We start from the raw sequence: 17,510 nt of genomic DNA, 5'->3' as shown, positions 1-17,510 counted from the left end.
TAAATTGGAAATAAATTAGATTATATGTTTTGATGAGTCGAGAATTAATTTATCCTCTCTATAAAAATGATATGGACTAATTTAAATATTATTATTTTTTGTAAATGATTAAATTGGATTGCGATAAAATTGAGACCAAATTTAGTTTTACTCGTTTAGTTTTACTCTTGTTTATTAATCAATAATTTAGTTTTACTCTTGTTTAGTTTTACTCTTGTTTATTAATCAATAAATATTGAATTTTTTTTATATGCAGGGGCCGGGGTTCGAACCCCGACACCCCATTTATTCACCTTATAAGGTGAATTCTAGCCACTAGGCTACCTGAAAAAAATATTGAATTTTTTAGTTGAATGATTCAATTGACGTGTTTACTATTTTTTCATAGTTTGTTTGTGAACTTCTTTAGTTCATTTTAATACTTTAAGAATTAAATTAAAGAGTGATAATTTAGACATTAATTTGACTTTTTACAACAAAAAAAATATATACAACAAAGAAATATAACATTCGATCACTATTATAAACAAGAATTTATTTTTTAGATTCATTTAATGAAGGGGGCTTCTAATATACACACACTAAAAATATAGTTGGTGTGTGTTAGCATCATGCACATTTTCATATGGACCAAAAAAACCGTTTCTTTTTTTTAAAAAACAACTAAAAGTGATGTCTCTTAAAGTAATTTTACAAAGATTTTCTCTCTCCTTGTCATAAGTAATGATTATTGTGAAGAAAGATAAATATGTTCTCTCTCATGATGTTTTAATTGTGTCTAGCAAATATTAAAATTAAAATATATTAAGATACTATAAAAATAAAAAAAAACTGTCTCATTTCTAAAAAATAATAAAAATGCTACGTTTTTTTTTTGTCAACATATTTTTATTTGTGAAATGGCTAAACTCAGCAAATTTCTTTTGCAATTTATTTTAATAAAAGTTTTCTTTGCTTTTTCAAAAAGAAAACCATTTTTTTATCAAAAAAAAAATGCTATGATTTCATTTTTGTTCAATTTTATTTAAGCATAACTTGTATTTCATTGCCTGGACGTTAATTTTTGAATCACTATTTTTTTGTTATATAACTTTCGAAGCACTATTTCTATTTCTATTTCAATTGTGTACATAAGCATTATATTATCACCAATTCACCATTTGTTGATATTTTCTGGACATATACGTCACTTTTTTTTATTCTGCTATATTACATATTTTTGCAGGCAGTTCACATTTGTACATCTAATCATTTATAAGCTTTGTGCACATACTTGATCATTACTTCATAACAAGCGCTATTGAAAAGAGTTCTTTCAATGCAGTACTAGTTCCAGGCTGAGGTTCTTGGTGTGGCTCTTGAAAGCTAAATGAATTTCCATATTCATCATCTTCATATGTAGAAGTGTAATCTTTAAGAAGCTCTAAGTGCCAATCACTAGCATTATTTCTTACTTCCGATGTCATATTAATCCTTAATTCAAATCTGAATCATTCATATTTAATAAGAAAAAAAATTATTAGCAAGCAAAAATAAAAAAAAAGTACGTTTTTGTTTTTTAGGGAAAAAGAAAAGTATGTTGTGAACTCAAAATACATATACCTTATTTTCTTGTATAAAAAAAACATATACCCATCAAACTAAAAACCCACATGTCCCTATCATTTGAAAAACGAAAGGTCCCCATCAAACTAATAACAATTTCGCATGCTTATATGTTGACAGAGATGATAAACAATCTTGTTGTAGCAAGCAAAGGTCCCTACATGCATTTTAATTATCAAAACATTAAAAAAGAGATGATGAAAAACTAACCTGTGATTGGTCCCATGAAATGTTGAAGTGAGTAATGAACAAGTTCAACAAGGAACCTTAAGCAATCTGATTGTAGAAAAGGCACAAACCGAGCTGGGTGGAAGAAGATGGTAGCAAGAGAGAGAAAAGGGTTGTTCAGTGGTGGTAGATGAATAGTTGCCGTCAAAGCAGCGGGAAAGAACAAGGAAAATTATAATTTTATTTTAATAATTAAATTTCAATTACAATAATGCCCTTTTGTTTTGACTTTTGTCACAAAAAAAAAAAACTGGGTTTTTTGTCCAACTAAAAATGTGTATGTTGCTAATACACACCTTTAAATTTATGTGTGTGTGTATATTAGCAAGACCCTTTAATGAATGTTGTATGTGGTGTATATATATATATATAGGGGAATGCTACAACACACCCACTCACTTTTGTGAAGGTGTGTTTTAGCATTGAACACCCTTAATGCTTGGACAAAAAAGTCTTATTTTCCCCTTTCAAAAACAAATCAGCTAAAGGGCAATTCTGTAACTCAACAATTTAATTTTAATTTTTATTTATTTATTTGTTTTTCGACCTGTTCTCATTGTTGTTGTTCTCAATGTTACGACGAGCAGATGCCGGATCTTCAAATCACCACAACCTTGTCCAATCTTGTGCCAGAGAAGCAATTCGTTTTTTTTTTTCTTTCAAAAATATGATGCAGTTTTAAAATTGTTTTCAAATCGCCGTAACAAATCGAAGGCGCTGAAGTCTTCGTCTGCAACGGAGGATTCGTCAGATCACAACACAGATATGTTGTTTTTCATCTCTCTCACGGCGATGAGGTTGAATTTGATAGAAGATGCATTTTCACAGCATGCAGGAAGGCAATGGAAATGTCGAATGAGATTGCAGGAAGGCAATGGAAATGTCGAATGAGATTGTGAAGAGAGAAGGGAACATAAATGGGTAGCAAGAACCCACAATAGAGTCTGATGTTGAAAATTAAAAAAAAAAAATAAGAATGAATTTGTAATGGTGTGTGGTGTGAACCGTAAATCCTAAAAAAAGGAAAAATGGCTTGAACCGTAAAGTAGATAGGTGGAGAAGATGAGTAGAAAAAATTAAAATTAAACTATTAAATTACATAATTGCCCTTCAATTTATTTTGCTTTTGAAAAGGAAAAATAGGGCTTTTTTGTCCAAGCATTAAAGGTGTTCAATGCTAAAACACACCTTCACAAAAGTGAGTGGGTGTGTTGTAGCATTCTCCATATATATATATATATATATATATATATATATATATATATATATATATATATATATATATACATACCATATATCATTTATTAAATCATTTATAAAATGAACCTTAAAAGGTCATCGTGAGCTTAGTTCAGTTGGTAAGGACAGTGCATAATATATACAAGGTACGTGGTTCAAACCCCGACCACCACAAAAAAAAAATGAACTTATACAAGGTACGTGGTTCAAACCCCGACCACCACAAAAAAAAAATGAACTTTAAAAGTTTATCTTTGCTTATAATAGTGACATGATGGTGTAATTTATTAAAGATAAACACCTCACAAGGTACAAGGTGTACTTTGGGATGCAAATAGATAAAAGCATGGCTAACAAACACTCTTTTAGACTCGAACAAGTTTACGAGTCTAAAAGACAAAAATGAGTGGAATCACACATAGAATCATTCTTGTGGTAGACTCGATAGACTCATATACACCTACATAAGTAGACTCGATAGAGTCGTATAGACTTGGATAGACTCACGAGTCTATGACGAGTTTATGAGCGTGGTGTTTTTTTTTAAAAAAAAAAACAAAAACAAAAAAGCTCAAACTAAACAAAATTTGAAAGGATAAAAAAACGAGAATCATCTTTCTTTTTTTCGATCTCACTCTTAATTTAGAAACAAATATCTCACTCTCTCACCGAAGATAGAAGAATTCAGGTCAAACTCACCTTCATCGACGACGTTGTCTTGTTGTCTTTTTGTGTATCGAAATATTGTGGAAACCGATGTTGTTAATAATAATGGTCGAAGCAATGTTGAATTAGGTGGAGGTTAAAATAATCAAGTTAGGCTACGTCTAATTATGAATAAGGTGTTTTGTGTGAGGTTGAGTTTGATGATGATGGTCAAAATGCTGGTGAAGATCATGATGATGGTGGTGATTTTGATGATGAACAAAATTTCACAGAAACTTTGGATGTTTGAAGACATTGACATATATGTTTTTATGATTTTTTGGTATATATAGTAGTTAGTTAGGAAAGAACTAGGACTTTATCTACTTACGTTTCTACTTTTTTTGCTCTAATGTGAGTTTTTTTTTGTTAAAAAGTTTGTTATGGAGTTTGAAATTTCAAATTTTATGTTAATTGGTGTTCTATTATAAATATATATGTCATTTTTTTTGAAGGAAAATATATATGTCATTTATGTGTCACATATTTTTTAAAGTCAATTTTAATTTTTCATAGACTCATACGAGTCTACGAGTCGTATCTACGTACCTTTTTTGAGTCTATGTAGACTCGCAAGTCTCACAACCTTAAATACAAGAATGGTCCAAATAAGAAAAAATAGTTGAATTTCCAAACATAAAATTAGGTGACGGTTGCTTAATATGCCTCAAACTCTTCAATTTTTTTATGTGTAAACAATTCCATCGTGTTGTAACCTCCAATCATCTTATATATAAAAAAAAAAATTATGAACAATTTGAGGGGTCTATTTAACATTCATTTCGGTGATTGTTTATGTTTGTCCAAGTTTACTACTACCCAAATTGGCCTGACAAGTCAATGGGGTGGACAAAAATATCCAAAAACTGAACCGAACCGGTTAACCAAACCGAACCAAACTAAAATTAACTGAACCATTACATTGGTTATTGAACTGAACCGTTATTTTAAAAACAGTTCAGTAACTGAACCTAACGGTTAACCGAACCGAACCAAACTCAATTAACTGAACCGAACCATTACATCTCAATTAATCATATCAATTCTCACACAATAATTCATTTTCACACACACAAAAAAAAAAAAAAAAAACCTTTTCTAAACCCTAATTCCATTTCAATTTCAATCCAATCCACCATAGAGTATATAAGCCATTCAAACACGAACTTGGTACAAGAATAATACATGGCAGAAACATAGCAAAAGAGATTGCAATTGATGGTTGTGGATGAAAAGAAGATCATAATGTCGATCCAAAATGACTAGTCTAGTTTAAATTTGAGTAATGAGTCAAGTAAATAATAGAGATAGAATTGCAACACTCATTATTTCACTATTGATTTATTGCAACAATACTGTATGAAACAGAGAATTACAGTGCATTCTAGTATGGATAGAAATCGATTTCTTGAAAAGGAATACACAGAGAATTATAGCACTTGATTTTGTAAAATTGAATTTGAGTGAAGTCGGAGACAGAGGCACAACTAGCATAACTTCGTGATCAAATCTTGTTTGTTCTGTGTTTGTGTTTTTTGTATCTATTTTCTTTTGAACCAAGGTATCTATTGTAAAATTTACTCATGAAATTTGACTGCTTCGGAAATGATCACAGGATGTGGGACAAGCCATTCTAGAGAGCTATTCAAGAGTAATAGAAAGCTTGGCATATACAGTTTTATCAAGGATTGATGATGTTTTATACAGTGATTTTGTAAAATCAGATTTGGTGTAAAACTACAAATCAGATTTGGCTATTCAATTAAATTTAAAAGGACAGAAAAACACAATTAAATTCGCAAAAGGATAAAAAAAAATACATTTTGGTTCGATTCGGTAAATAGGCGAGCAAACGGTTACCATAACTTTGGTTCAGTTCTGTTAGTTTCAAACCTTAAACGGTTCTGTTCGGTTATTCCGAACCATTTCAACACTTCGGTTCGGTTCGGTTAATATGGTTAACCGAACCATGCCCACCTCAATAACATTCAGCTATATAAAATAAAATGCTCACTTTCATTTTTCTAGGGCAAACCCGCATCCTCAAACACGTCTTCAGTTCTTCTAACACTCAGACCCTAACATAATAACACCCCCTCGTGCTCTGTCTATCCCTTGTCAACTACCAACCACGACTGCGATCTCAATCGCACTCCTCTTCCATCACTCCCTCTCCTTTACTTCAACACCACCGAAAAATATAAAATATAAAGAGGTTTTTGTTGCATCAAATAATTATTTTTATATGTTCTTTTGATCTCTTCTAACTTTGCAGTCTCTATTTCCAGGGAAAAAGCTCATTCATGATGGTTTCATTTCTTGGTCATCTATTTTGTCCTTTATTTGTGGTGTTTATATAATTTTATATCCATGATTTCCTTATTACATTATTTTTGAAAGCATGGGGTGATGCTTGTAAATCTGAGAAAAAAGTCGCTATTTTAAAGCAGGTCATATTTAGTGGTTCATGCAATGGATTGACTAATGTCAAAATTCAAGGGACATCGAAGGCGCCAAGTGATCCATATTTTGCCATTGATAAATGGATCAAAATTTTTGGTATGTGAAGGATTTGATCGTGAGTGGACCTGGCTAATTGGATGATCAAGGATGTCTGCTTGGTCGGTAAATGACACCCTCGATTCACCACACTTATTCTTCAACCCTTCATTATTTCATCCTAAATACTACCTCCGTCCCTAATTATAGGACCCTTTTGAAAAAATAACGGGAATTAAGATAGTGGATATTTGTATTAAATATGTTTGTAATTACTATTGTTTTTACAATTTTATCCTTTAAGAGAGAGGGTTGGTTTATGTTTTCAACATGTTATTTATTGCTGATTGAAGAAAAAGATGTATAATAAATAGGGGCATGTATGTAAAGAAATAATTAATATGTAGTAGTTGGAAATAACAAAAGGGTCTTATAAAAAGGGACAAAAAAAATTCTCAAAAGGGTCTTATAATTAGGGACGGAGGTAGTATCTTATTACTACCCCATAACAACACCAAAACAATATAATCAAAGAAAATTATTATTACCTAAATCACAACACCAACGCAATATAATCCGAGTGAGTTGGACTAAGAAATTGGATTTAGCAACGGTTGAAAATATGGCAAGTCTGAACTTCATCAACACACCAGAAGAAACTTCAAACAAATTTTCTATATACTTTTGTTGCATCTACTGTGAGATTCAGCTTCTGTTCTACCGTTGAGGATCCGATGCATTCAGTAAGGAAAGGCGGTTTTATTTCTTAGTCATCTACATTGTGCTTTGTTTTTACTTCAACGACTGTGATTTCCTTGATTAATCTGGTGAGCTCAGTTTTTATTTCAATTGATAGTACATTACTTTGTTCATTCCTATTAATACTCTATTTTTAAAGATATTTACTTTTGTCTTGCTCTATCTTTATGTTCTAGGGTAAATACCTTGCATCATGGCAAGCGGACTCTGTCACCATTATTCACTATTTCGCAACCAAGGTGTGGATGAAGGCATAATTCTTCTTAGTGTGGAAGAAGAAAACAAAGGCTTATTGCATCAAATTCAAAACTGGGTTTGAATATAACCATGATACCGTGCACTTAAAAACCATCCATCTAATCCCTCCTCGGTAGTTGAATAGCTCCACCAAGGTGTTCAGGCTTGCTTGCACTCTAGCCGAGCTCTCTGTCTTTCTAGTTCCTTCCAACACTGGCCTTTGGTTATCACAAACAATCCTTTTGAACTTCTTTTTCCTTACCTTATTGTGAGATAATATCATGCAGTAAAAAGTATCTACTTCACTTTTTGCGGCACCTCCAAAATTCTTTTTCCTTGTTGATGATGATTCAAATTTGGGTTAAGTGTAATCTTGCGAATATGTGATACATACAAGTTTCGATATTGGATTTACTAGATTGATTGTTGTAACAACGCACTGCTAGCATGTTGGAATAACAACTATTATGATGTATGTAAGATATTGTGGATAATGAAATGCATAGCGTTGCTAAATTTTAGTTTCGCTTAAATTAGCCAAATTCTAAAATATTGTGTTTTCCATTTTTGACCAAACTATAAATGACGAGTAATAACTGTTTTTTTTTAATCATCCGATTGTTAGGATAAGGGTTTTAATAATTTAGAGTTCAACTAGTTAAGTAAAAAAATTTAAAGATAACCAAAAATTATTTTGGTCAAGATTTTAAATAAGTCGCGAATTTTGATTTTAGTCTTTAAAAATAAAAATTGCATGTTTTCGTCTTCTTAAGAATTTTTTGTTGATTCATTCTAGTTACAAGTTACACCTCAATTTGACAAAAATGTCATTCAAATCTTTTAAAATTTTCAACCATTGGCCTCTCTAATTTCTTCCTCATTTCCATCTTATTTTGTCTCTTTATTCTTCTCATTTATTTCTCTGTCTATTGAATTCGAACTCAGTTTGTAATGTTCATTTTTTGTGTTCAATTTTCCTTCTAAGTCTTCGGTGTTTCATTATTTCATTGTTAGTGAGGAATGTGGATCCGCTATACGTAGCTGTAATTGTGATGAGACCATAGTTGTTGTTGGTTTCACAGGAAGAAGATCTAAGCATCCCTGCCAAATTACCAAGAGCATGGAATGCATATTAGTAACCAATCAAATCATGAATCTCACACGACAATTGAAGATCAACCAAAATTAGAAATGCAATATTTGATAGTTAATTAGAAAAACATAGTGATAGTGACCTAATCGATGCACTATCAAATCAAGCACACGATCAAGTAAAATTGAATCATGTTGTGAAATTGGAAAATATCTTGATCAAGCACACAATCCAATAGAATCATAAGTACGGAAAAAATGAACAAAAAATTGTTACAAATATTAACTTATGCAAAGAAATGGAAGATTTGATTTTTAATCTTTCATCAATTTTGTTAACCTTCAACGAATATTTTATGGGATAGAGAGGTGAAGAGTAAGATTGGAAGATGAAAATGCATTATTTGTAAAGGGAATATGAAACAAAGGGTTCTTTCAACAACAAAAAAAAACAAATTAGGGTTTTTTTTTTTGAGAGAAAATTAGGGTTATTTTAGTATTACGATAAAATGTTAATGAAATTTTGGGTGTAGCTAGATATTTTAAGGGTGTAATGAGAAAAAAAAATCTTTATGTACCAAAAAAAAAAAAGAAAAAAAAATCTTTTCTGTTTTGTTTTTTTGTATCCGCTGGCTAGTTTATATTGTTATTAATATCAAGGTTACGACCATTTTATGTTAAGATGTCTCTAAATTATGTCCCAACCATTATAGGTTCATATATATGTTGAATAAATGTTGATGATATGTTAAAATTATGTCCAACCATCTCTAATGCAAAGGTTTTGATGTAAGAAGAATTAGAATGATACTTGTACAACAAGTCACCAAGTAGAATGAGGTATTTTATGTGTAATTCTTGTTTTTTTTATACAAAAATAACCCAATTTAATTACAAAGCCCATTATGCAATTATTATATACTAACCTGGCCCCCTCGTAAACCTAAAAACCGTAGAGAATAAGGTTTCATGATTTGTTCAATTCAATTGTATGTGTTCGTGTTCATAATTTATCTTCTTATTGCTTTGATTCTTCGAAGAACTCCCTTAACAGCCACATCAAAGGCATCTACAAGTGTCTCTAATCTAGAACTTCAATTGAACGGAGTTATTCAAAGAATTAAAGCAATGAGAAGGGATTTGAATATGAGGACATTTCAAACTCGATAAAATACGAACTAAGCTATGATGAGTGTGAATATCATCAATGGTATTTTTGTTCTTTTTGATGTTATTTGTTTGATTTAAGAATGTTTCATCATTCAATTCAATTGTATTGTGTGCCTGTTTATAATTAGAAGAAGAACCTGAGGACATTTCAAACTTGAAGTGGAAATCAGCAGATGCAAAGGATGATCCTGAAGATGATGACTCTGGTGATGATAATGACTTAGTTTGAGCGTTTGAAGACAAGATATATAAGTAGATGTGTGTAATGTAGGAGACGTTTGCTTCCACTTGTGACGGCGATTAACCTAGTAGGCTAGTAGTAGTATGTTTTAGGAGCTCCATGAGAAGCAACTCCAAAAATGTATAATTTGTTTCCATCCTCGAACTATTAAGTTCGGATTGGATAGAGCATAAAAAGAAAGTGTAGACTAGACTGACTTTGAAATTAATGAAGAAATTAAGAAAATCCTACTACTCATATAAAGGGCAATGTTTGCGGATCTTCTCACATATATGTTATAATCTTTCATCTATTCATTACTTCTACCCATGTCTTTTTCCATTCATTATTATTCTTTTCTTAAAATTATTGTGTCTGTATGAAAACAACATTTTAAGAATATTAATAGATGAAAGATTATAACTCCTGAGGATATTTGCAGAATATTGAAAATTGTCAAAGCAATAGCTTCTCGACTTATCTGTGAAAGTAATAGCTTTTCGACTTATTTGTCAATAACCCATTTGTAGGTTCAGTGTTGGAGTTGATGGTATCACGCATGAATTGGTGGATTCTATTCATGAAAAATGGATGTTTAATGAAGTTTAAGCTTGATTTCCCTTTTCTACTAACATGAAAAGGGCTCAAATTCTTGAGGTTCACTCTTCCATCTCCAACATTCTCCCTCTACTTACATATTCTTGGAATATGTCATCAAACTTCTCAATTCAAGATGCAAAATGCAAATGCACCCTTCAATTTTGATGTATGAACATGTTGGAATTGACTTATTTGAACTTTTTTGAAATAAGCATTTGTGAGATTGTTTGAGAGTGCTTGTGAAAATAACTTATGACATGTTCATAAGCTATTTTCAGCTTATTTGCACAAGCCCCTTAGGATAACTTATCAAAACATCTTATATAACTTATATGAAACCGGCATTTTTTTTGTATTATCCTCTTCACTACATTATCCTCTTCACTATATAGTAAGAGAATAAACCAAAATAAGACGTACTCATTTTAGTAAACGCAAATTACAATGAATAAAAAGTTCAAAGTAGAGAAACAAACTAAGTATATGGACCCTGAATTTCATGAAAAACCTCTCACAAACATTTTTCAACACCAATATTTGAACACATTTGCTGATTAGATGGACGGTTACGTGACTCAGTCTTCAATTCAATGAACATTTCCTTCCTGATTCTTTCCATAAAATCCTTTCCAAGACGGTCTTCAAAGCATGCCTTCAGATCATAGCGACCAGAGAGGTTGGCAACTGTTCAGAACATTTTCAACATACCTACATACTTTCTAAGAAATAGATACAAGAATGAATCAAACCACCAAAGTTACAACGACATGTGTGATACCACAAGAAAAAATCAAACACAAATCACGGACAACACCCCGCCCACCAAAACCGAGCAAATAGCAAAAGAAAGTCCCACACCAAAATCCAAAGAAGAAAAATGGTTGAACTCCCAAACATAGAAATTAAGTGACGATGGTTGCTTAATATGCCCCATGCTCGTCAACCTTTCAGGTCATAACTTCCGATCAACTTTTTTATAACACTTCGATTGGGTTGTAACTTCCGATCATTTTTTTTTCAAAAAAGATATGAGCAATTTGAGGGGTCTATTCAACAATCATTTCTCTGATTGTTTTTGTCCAAGTTTACTACTACCCAAATTGGCCCACAAGTCAATAACATTTAGAAACAAAATAAAATAAAATGTTCACTTTCATCTTTCTAGGGCAACCCGCATCCTCAAACACGTCCTCATGTTCTTCTAACACTCAAACCCTAACATATTAACACATCATCTCCCTCGTGCTCTGTCTATCCCTCACTCCACCGCAGTACTCCTACCTCACATCAACTACGACTGCAGCCTCAGTCACACTCCTCTTCCATCACTCTCCTCTCCTTTACTACAACACCACCGAAAAATATAAACATAGAAAGAGGTTTTTGTTGCATGAAATAATTATTTTTTCCCTGTAATCTCTTGCATCAATATTAATGTTATTTTTATATGTTCTTTTAATCTCTGCTAACTTTGCAATCTCTATTACCAGGGAAAAGCTCCCTCATGCTACCATTGATGATGGCTTTATTTTTTGGCCATCTATTTTGTCCTTTATTTGCGGTGGTGTTTATTTCAACGAGTGTAATTTCCTTGATTAATTTGGTGAGTTATTTTCTTTGTTTGGTGTTCTTATTTAGAATTGTGTTTATAGTTGTGAAAGGCTCTATACAATAAGGTTAACTCTTGTGCTACTTTTTTGTTAGGTTATCCATGCCGTCTACCTTCACCGTCGGTATTAGGGATGACAATGGGTACTCAATGGGTAGGGTACTATAGTACCCTTCCCCATACCCGCGTTTGTAAAAAATACCCGTACCCGAGCCCGTACCCTCGTGGGTAACAACTTTAGTCCCCTTCCCCATACCCTATGGGCACCTAAGTGCCCATACCCGTATCCATTACCCACACTTCAATTATAAAAAAAGACAATAAAAAACATCACAATTGAAATAAAACTATGATCCAATTTTTTTTAAAACAACTATAAAATCCAAAATATTCCTCGAAAAATTAAAATAATAACATTCAAAATACATACAAAAAAGTGCATGCTAAAATAAACATCAAATTGATTTAAATCATAAATTTGTAGCTCGTGAGCTTATGAAAGTAAGGATGAAACAATTACCGTATTAGTTTTTAGGTTTAGGTTTATGCTTAAATAGTTAAATAAATTAAATAATTGTACACCAAAAATAAATAAAATAATTATTATATTATATAAATATGTATATGCGGGTTGCGGGGCTGGGTAGTATAGTGTCCTTACCCGCACCCACACCCATCTAAATTTACGGATAATTACCCGGACCCAAGCCCATATCCATAAAAGCAGGGTTTTACCCTACCCGTTGCGGGTATTTTTTGCAGGTGTCCATGGGGCCTGGGTCCAATTGTCATCCCTAGTCGGTATGAATTGTTTTAATATGTGTATATATTTGTATTTTTTAATATGCCTGTAAAAATCAGCGGCACTGAATTCACTTATAGAATCCTCGTATTAATCAACTTACCTATAGTAACACATTCGCAAATCAACAACATTAAATCATTTTTATTTCTTAACATAATATATGGAGGTCAAGTGCTATTATAATTTTTTATTTTATTTAACAGGAATGTCGCTATTCTGGAAAGTGAGATCCAAGTAAAAAAAAATTGATATAAAGAACATAGCAATGGCTGTGAAGTTTTTGGTTTACGTGGTGCTAACTAGTAGTTTGTATTGCTGAATCACAAACTAAAGGCATAAAGCTTTGAAATGTCATAAACTATGGTGCAATCGTGGATTAGAGCTCAAGGTATGGCAAGTAATCTTTTTAATTTGTTACTTTCTTTAAGGTTTTCTATGTAATTATTTTTCTTAGGATTAATTCTGCTAGTGTTATCTGAATTATTTAGTAATATTGAATAGCTAGGTAAACTAAAATATTTGTAAGTGAAACTTTGAGTTTGTCCATAATTTGTAGTACCGTACAAAGTTGTAAATTAAATTAATTACATCCTTGATGTTTGAATAATTTTTGATTATGTAATTATAAAGTAGTACAAAAACCTAATCACAAATTATTGAGTGATACCTAAATATTTAAAATTGTAGGGATGCGCTTTAAAATAAAAATAAAAACTCTAGGATTGTGTTTGTTTTAAGTTTGCCAAATTTATTCCTGACATTATCATTCCTTAGAATATAAATATGTGAATTTCATTTAAGGCATGCATTCTTAGATTCCTGATAATAAAATGATAGAAATATGCATATGTTTGTTACAAGTTTACTAAATTTTATTTCTGGTATAGAACATTTTTTCCAAAGAAAAGGGTGGGAAAAAAAGTTCCCAAAAAGACATGAATAAATTCATGTGTAAACTACCTATTATATATAATCCCTATTTTCAAGGTTCTCAGAATGTGATAATGTTAACCAAACATCTTTTTTCTAATTACCTTGATATAAAATTCACATCTTTATATTCCAAAGAATGTTATTCCTAGGAATAAATTTGGTAAATTTGAAACAAACACACTATAGAAAAGATGTTTGATTAACATTATAATATTCTCAGAAACTTTAAAAATAGAGATTATAATAGGAAGTTATACATTAATTTATTTTCATCTTCATGGGAACTTTATTTCTACCTTTTTCTTTGGGGAAAATTTTACATTCTAGAACATTTTATACATGTGAATCAATTATCCTCGACATGCAAATGTGCGGTGAGAGTTTTAACGATACTGTATGTCTAAGGCTGGATTCGATCTCATGATCTTGGTTAAGTTAGAGGAGACCACGCCATCTCATATAAGCTATCACTTGCAATTATTTTGTTTAGAGATATATATATATATATATATATATATATATATATATATATATATATATATTTTTAAAATAGTTAAACAAAATCGAAAGTAATTGAACCTTATTATTTTATTTTATTTTATTTTTTGACAAAGAAAAATCGAAAGTAATTGAACTTTTATTATTATTAATTGTTGTATTTCTCTAGTTTAGTAACTAATAATTAAATTTATTCACCAAAAAAAAAAACTAATAATTAAATTTAATTGCAGGTGGATTTTGATGCCGAAGGAAACTGTGACACACTCTATCTTTTACCTTACTCCACATTTGTTAAATTACCATCAGGTTGAATTTTATCTTTGGACTTTTAGTAGCAGTATTTATTTATTTATTTTCAATTTTAAATTTCTCATTATAGTAAATTTTTTCTACTCAGAAACTAAAGAAAATAGTAGTGAAATTTCGTCAACAATTTCTACTGAAACGGAAGTGAATGGAAGATCTGAGGTTGACTCTAAAAGTGCAAACACTGATACTAGTGAATAAAAGAAAAAACCAGAGCTAAAGTTGCTAGATTTATACTCTGGTTGTGGAGGAATGTCAACTGGGTTATGTCAAGGTGGAATTTTGTCTGGTTCAAATATTGTCACACCGAGTTCTACTTTTCTTCGTATACTTGAAAAAATCAATTGAATTCTTTTTATATTTGTCTTTGTTTTGATTTAATGTTTTCCTTTGTTTTTAAATAGAAATTGGCCCAACAAGTCAAAAATACTTAGAAAGAAAATAAAATGTTCACTTTCAACTTTCATGGGTAACCCTCATCCTTAAACCCTAACATTTACATACCAGCTCCCTCGTGCTACGTCTATCCAATCTTTGACCCTTCATAAGTTCAGCACCATTGAAAAATATAAACAGAGAAAGAGATTTTTGTTGCATCAATTAATTAATTATTTTTTTCCGTAATCTCTTGCATCTATAGTAATGTTTATTTTTTTCCGTAATCTCTTGCATCTATAGTAATGTTTATATTTATATGTTTTTTTTTTTTTTTTGGTTCAATAGCCTAATGGCAAGATCACACACTTTTTTAAAGTGTGGAGAAGTGGGGAATCCGGGGTTCGAACCCCGGCCCCTGCAAACATGCAAACATTGTCCCCTGGTAGCTATCAATTGAACTACACTTACGGGACTATTTATATACTCTTTTAATCTCTGCTAACTTTGCAATCTCTATTGTCAGGAAAAGCACTCTCATGCATGCTATCATTGATGATGGCTTTATCTCTTGGTCATCTATTTTGTCTTTTGTTTGTTGGTTCATCAAGTGTGATTTCCTTGATTAATCTAGTGAGTTTTTTCCTTTGTTTGTTGTTCTTATTTAGAGTTGTGTTCATAGTTGTAAAATGATCTATATAACAAGTCTAACGGTTGTGCTTTACTTTTATGTTAGGTAATCTTTGCTGTCGAACCTTCACGATCGGTATGAATATTTTTAATATGCGTGTATATTTTTGTGTAGTTTATTTTCAATATGTGTGTAAGAATAAAAGAAATTGAATTCTCTTGTAGAATCTTCATAAGGCTTAAATAAGTAAAAGGTCCCTGTGAGTTCGCGCAGTTTTGGTTTTAGTCCCTGTATCTTTTTTTGTTGCGAAACAACCCTTGTATCTTGTTAACTTTTTGGAATTGGTCCCTAACGTCAACTTCCGTTAAAAAAAAGTTGTGCTGACTAACGGATGCTTACGTGTCACTTGCTGAGTTGGCAAAACACGCTTATGTGGCATGATAGATGATAAGTGTTGTGATTAGAGGGACTAAAACCAAAAACGCAAAATTGCAGAGGGATGAAATTGAAAAAAATTGCAAACATCAAAAACCTATTAAATTATAATCATCAACAACTATTTTTTTCCTTTCTTCATCTTCTTCACTCTTCTCCTTCATCATTTTCAACATAATCTTCATACCAACACAAAAAACAACAACACACAAGCCCAAAAAAAATTACCTTGAATTATCATCACCCCTCTTCTCCTTCTAGTTCCACTAATCCATTCACTTCACATTTCTCTTCACTGAAAATTCAACCACACCTCTTCTTCTTTTGCAAAATCAACCCATAAAATCAATTACAATACTTTTCCTTCAATCCTTCATGTTTAGTTTACTCTCACCATTTCCAGGGAAAAAATTCCACCATTTTAATATTTTTCTCTCTTCAACCTTTTTTTTTTGACCTTCTTTGACCCTTATACAAAATCATATATCATATTTGAATCCGGATTCAGACTTTAATGGAAGAACTGAAGCGAGAGCATCCAGAACCATCCTTGTGTGGGAGGCGATGGAGGAGTGGACGATGGTGATTCAATTAAGGGTTGGTTCTGTCATGGTGAAAATGGGAGAAGGAGAATGGGTGTTGTTGTGTTGCATATGTTTGGAATTGGAAATGGGAGAAGAGAAGGAAGATAACGTGTCTACGTTTCCAACATCTCAATCCTTTTCTTTTTTTAATTTTAGTTCTTCTGCCATTTTGAACTGTGTTATTATGCCATGTTGGGTTGTGTTCTATGCCTTTTCTTTTTCAATGGAGGAAGAGATTGATGAATTATTGTGTTTCAATTTTAGATTTTTTTTTAGTATTTGGATCCAATTAATTTTAGATTTTAGTGATTGGTGAAGGAAATGGGTTTTAGGGTGCAAGCAATTGAAGGGCGGGCATGGAAGGATTGAAGAAGAAAGAAAGGTCAGGGAGAGGAAGAAGAAGGAAAGAGTGGTTTTTAAAATTCAAAAATTAATGATTACGTTTTTTAATTACATCCCTATGTAAAAATACGTTTTTGGTTTTAGTCCTTCTACTTATACCAGTTGGCATCAGTTGCCATATCAGCAAGTGCCACGTAGGTGTCCGTTAGCCAGCAATGCATTTTTTTCACGGAACCTGACGGCAGGGACGACTTTCAAAACGTTTGGTAATTACAAGGGCTGTTTCGCAACAAAAAGAGATATAGGGACTAAAACAAAAAACACGCGAACTTAAAGGGACCTTTTACTTATTTAAGCCTCTTCATAATAATCAACTTACATTTCATAAACCATTTGCATATCAACAACATCAAATTTAAATCATTTTAATTTCATAACATAATATATGGAGGTTAAGTGCTATTCTTATTTTTCATTTTACAGGAATGTGGCTATTCTGAGAAGTGAGAGCCAAATAAAAATGTTTGATATAAAGAACATAGCAATGGCTGTAAAGTTTTTGTTTATGTTGTGCTTACTAGTAGTTTGTATTGCTGAATCACAAACTAAAGTCAAAAAGATTTTTATGTCATAAA

The 17,510-nt window shown here is 31.6% G+C and overlaps 2 long non-coding RNA genes across 2 annotated transcripts; one reads left to right on the top strand and one right to left on the bottom strand.

The window, feature by feature from the left end:
- Positions 1-642: 642 nt before the first annotated feature.
- LOC146902993 (uncharacterized) lies at positions 643-2,131 on the bottom strand. Its single transcript, XR_015021120.1, has 2 exons — positions 1,816-2,131; positions 643-1,485 (listed from the first exon to the last, which is right to left on the bottom strand). It is a non-coding gene; the product is annotated as an uncharacterized LOC146902993 (long non-coding RNA).
- A 13,283-nt stretch (positions 2,132-15,414) lies between these two features.
- On the top strand, positions 15,415-17,510 carry LOC146902992 (uncharacterized). Its single transcript, XR_015022333.1, has 3 exons — positions 15,415-15,516; positions 15,620-15,649; positions 17,359-17,510. It is a non-coding gene; the product is annotated as an uncharacterized LOC146902992 (long non-coding RNA).

The sequence above is a fragment of the Medicago sativa genome, chromosome 8 (assembly GCF_051527215.1).
Source record: "Medicago sativa cultivar Bolivia chromosome 8, Bolivia_mono, whole genome shotgun sequence".
NCBI classification, from domain to species: Eukaryota; Viridiplantae; Streptophyta; class Magnoliopsida; order Fabales; family Fabaceae; genus Medicago; species Medicago sativa.
The sequence above is the reverse complement of the archived record's forward strand: the minus strand, read 5'-3'. Positions and strand labels throughout refer to the sequence as shown.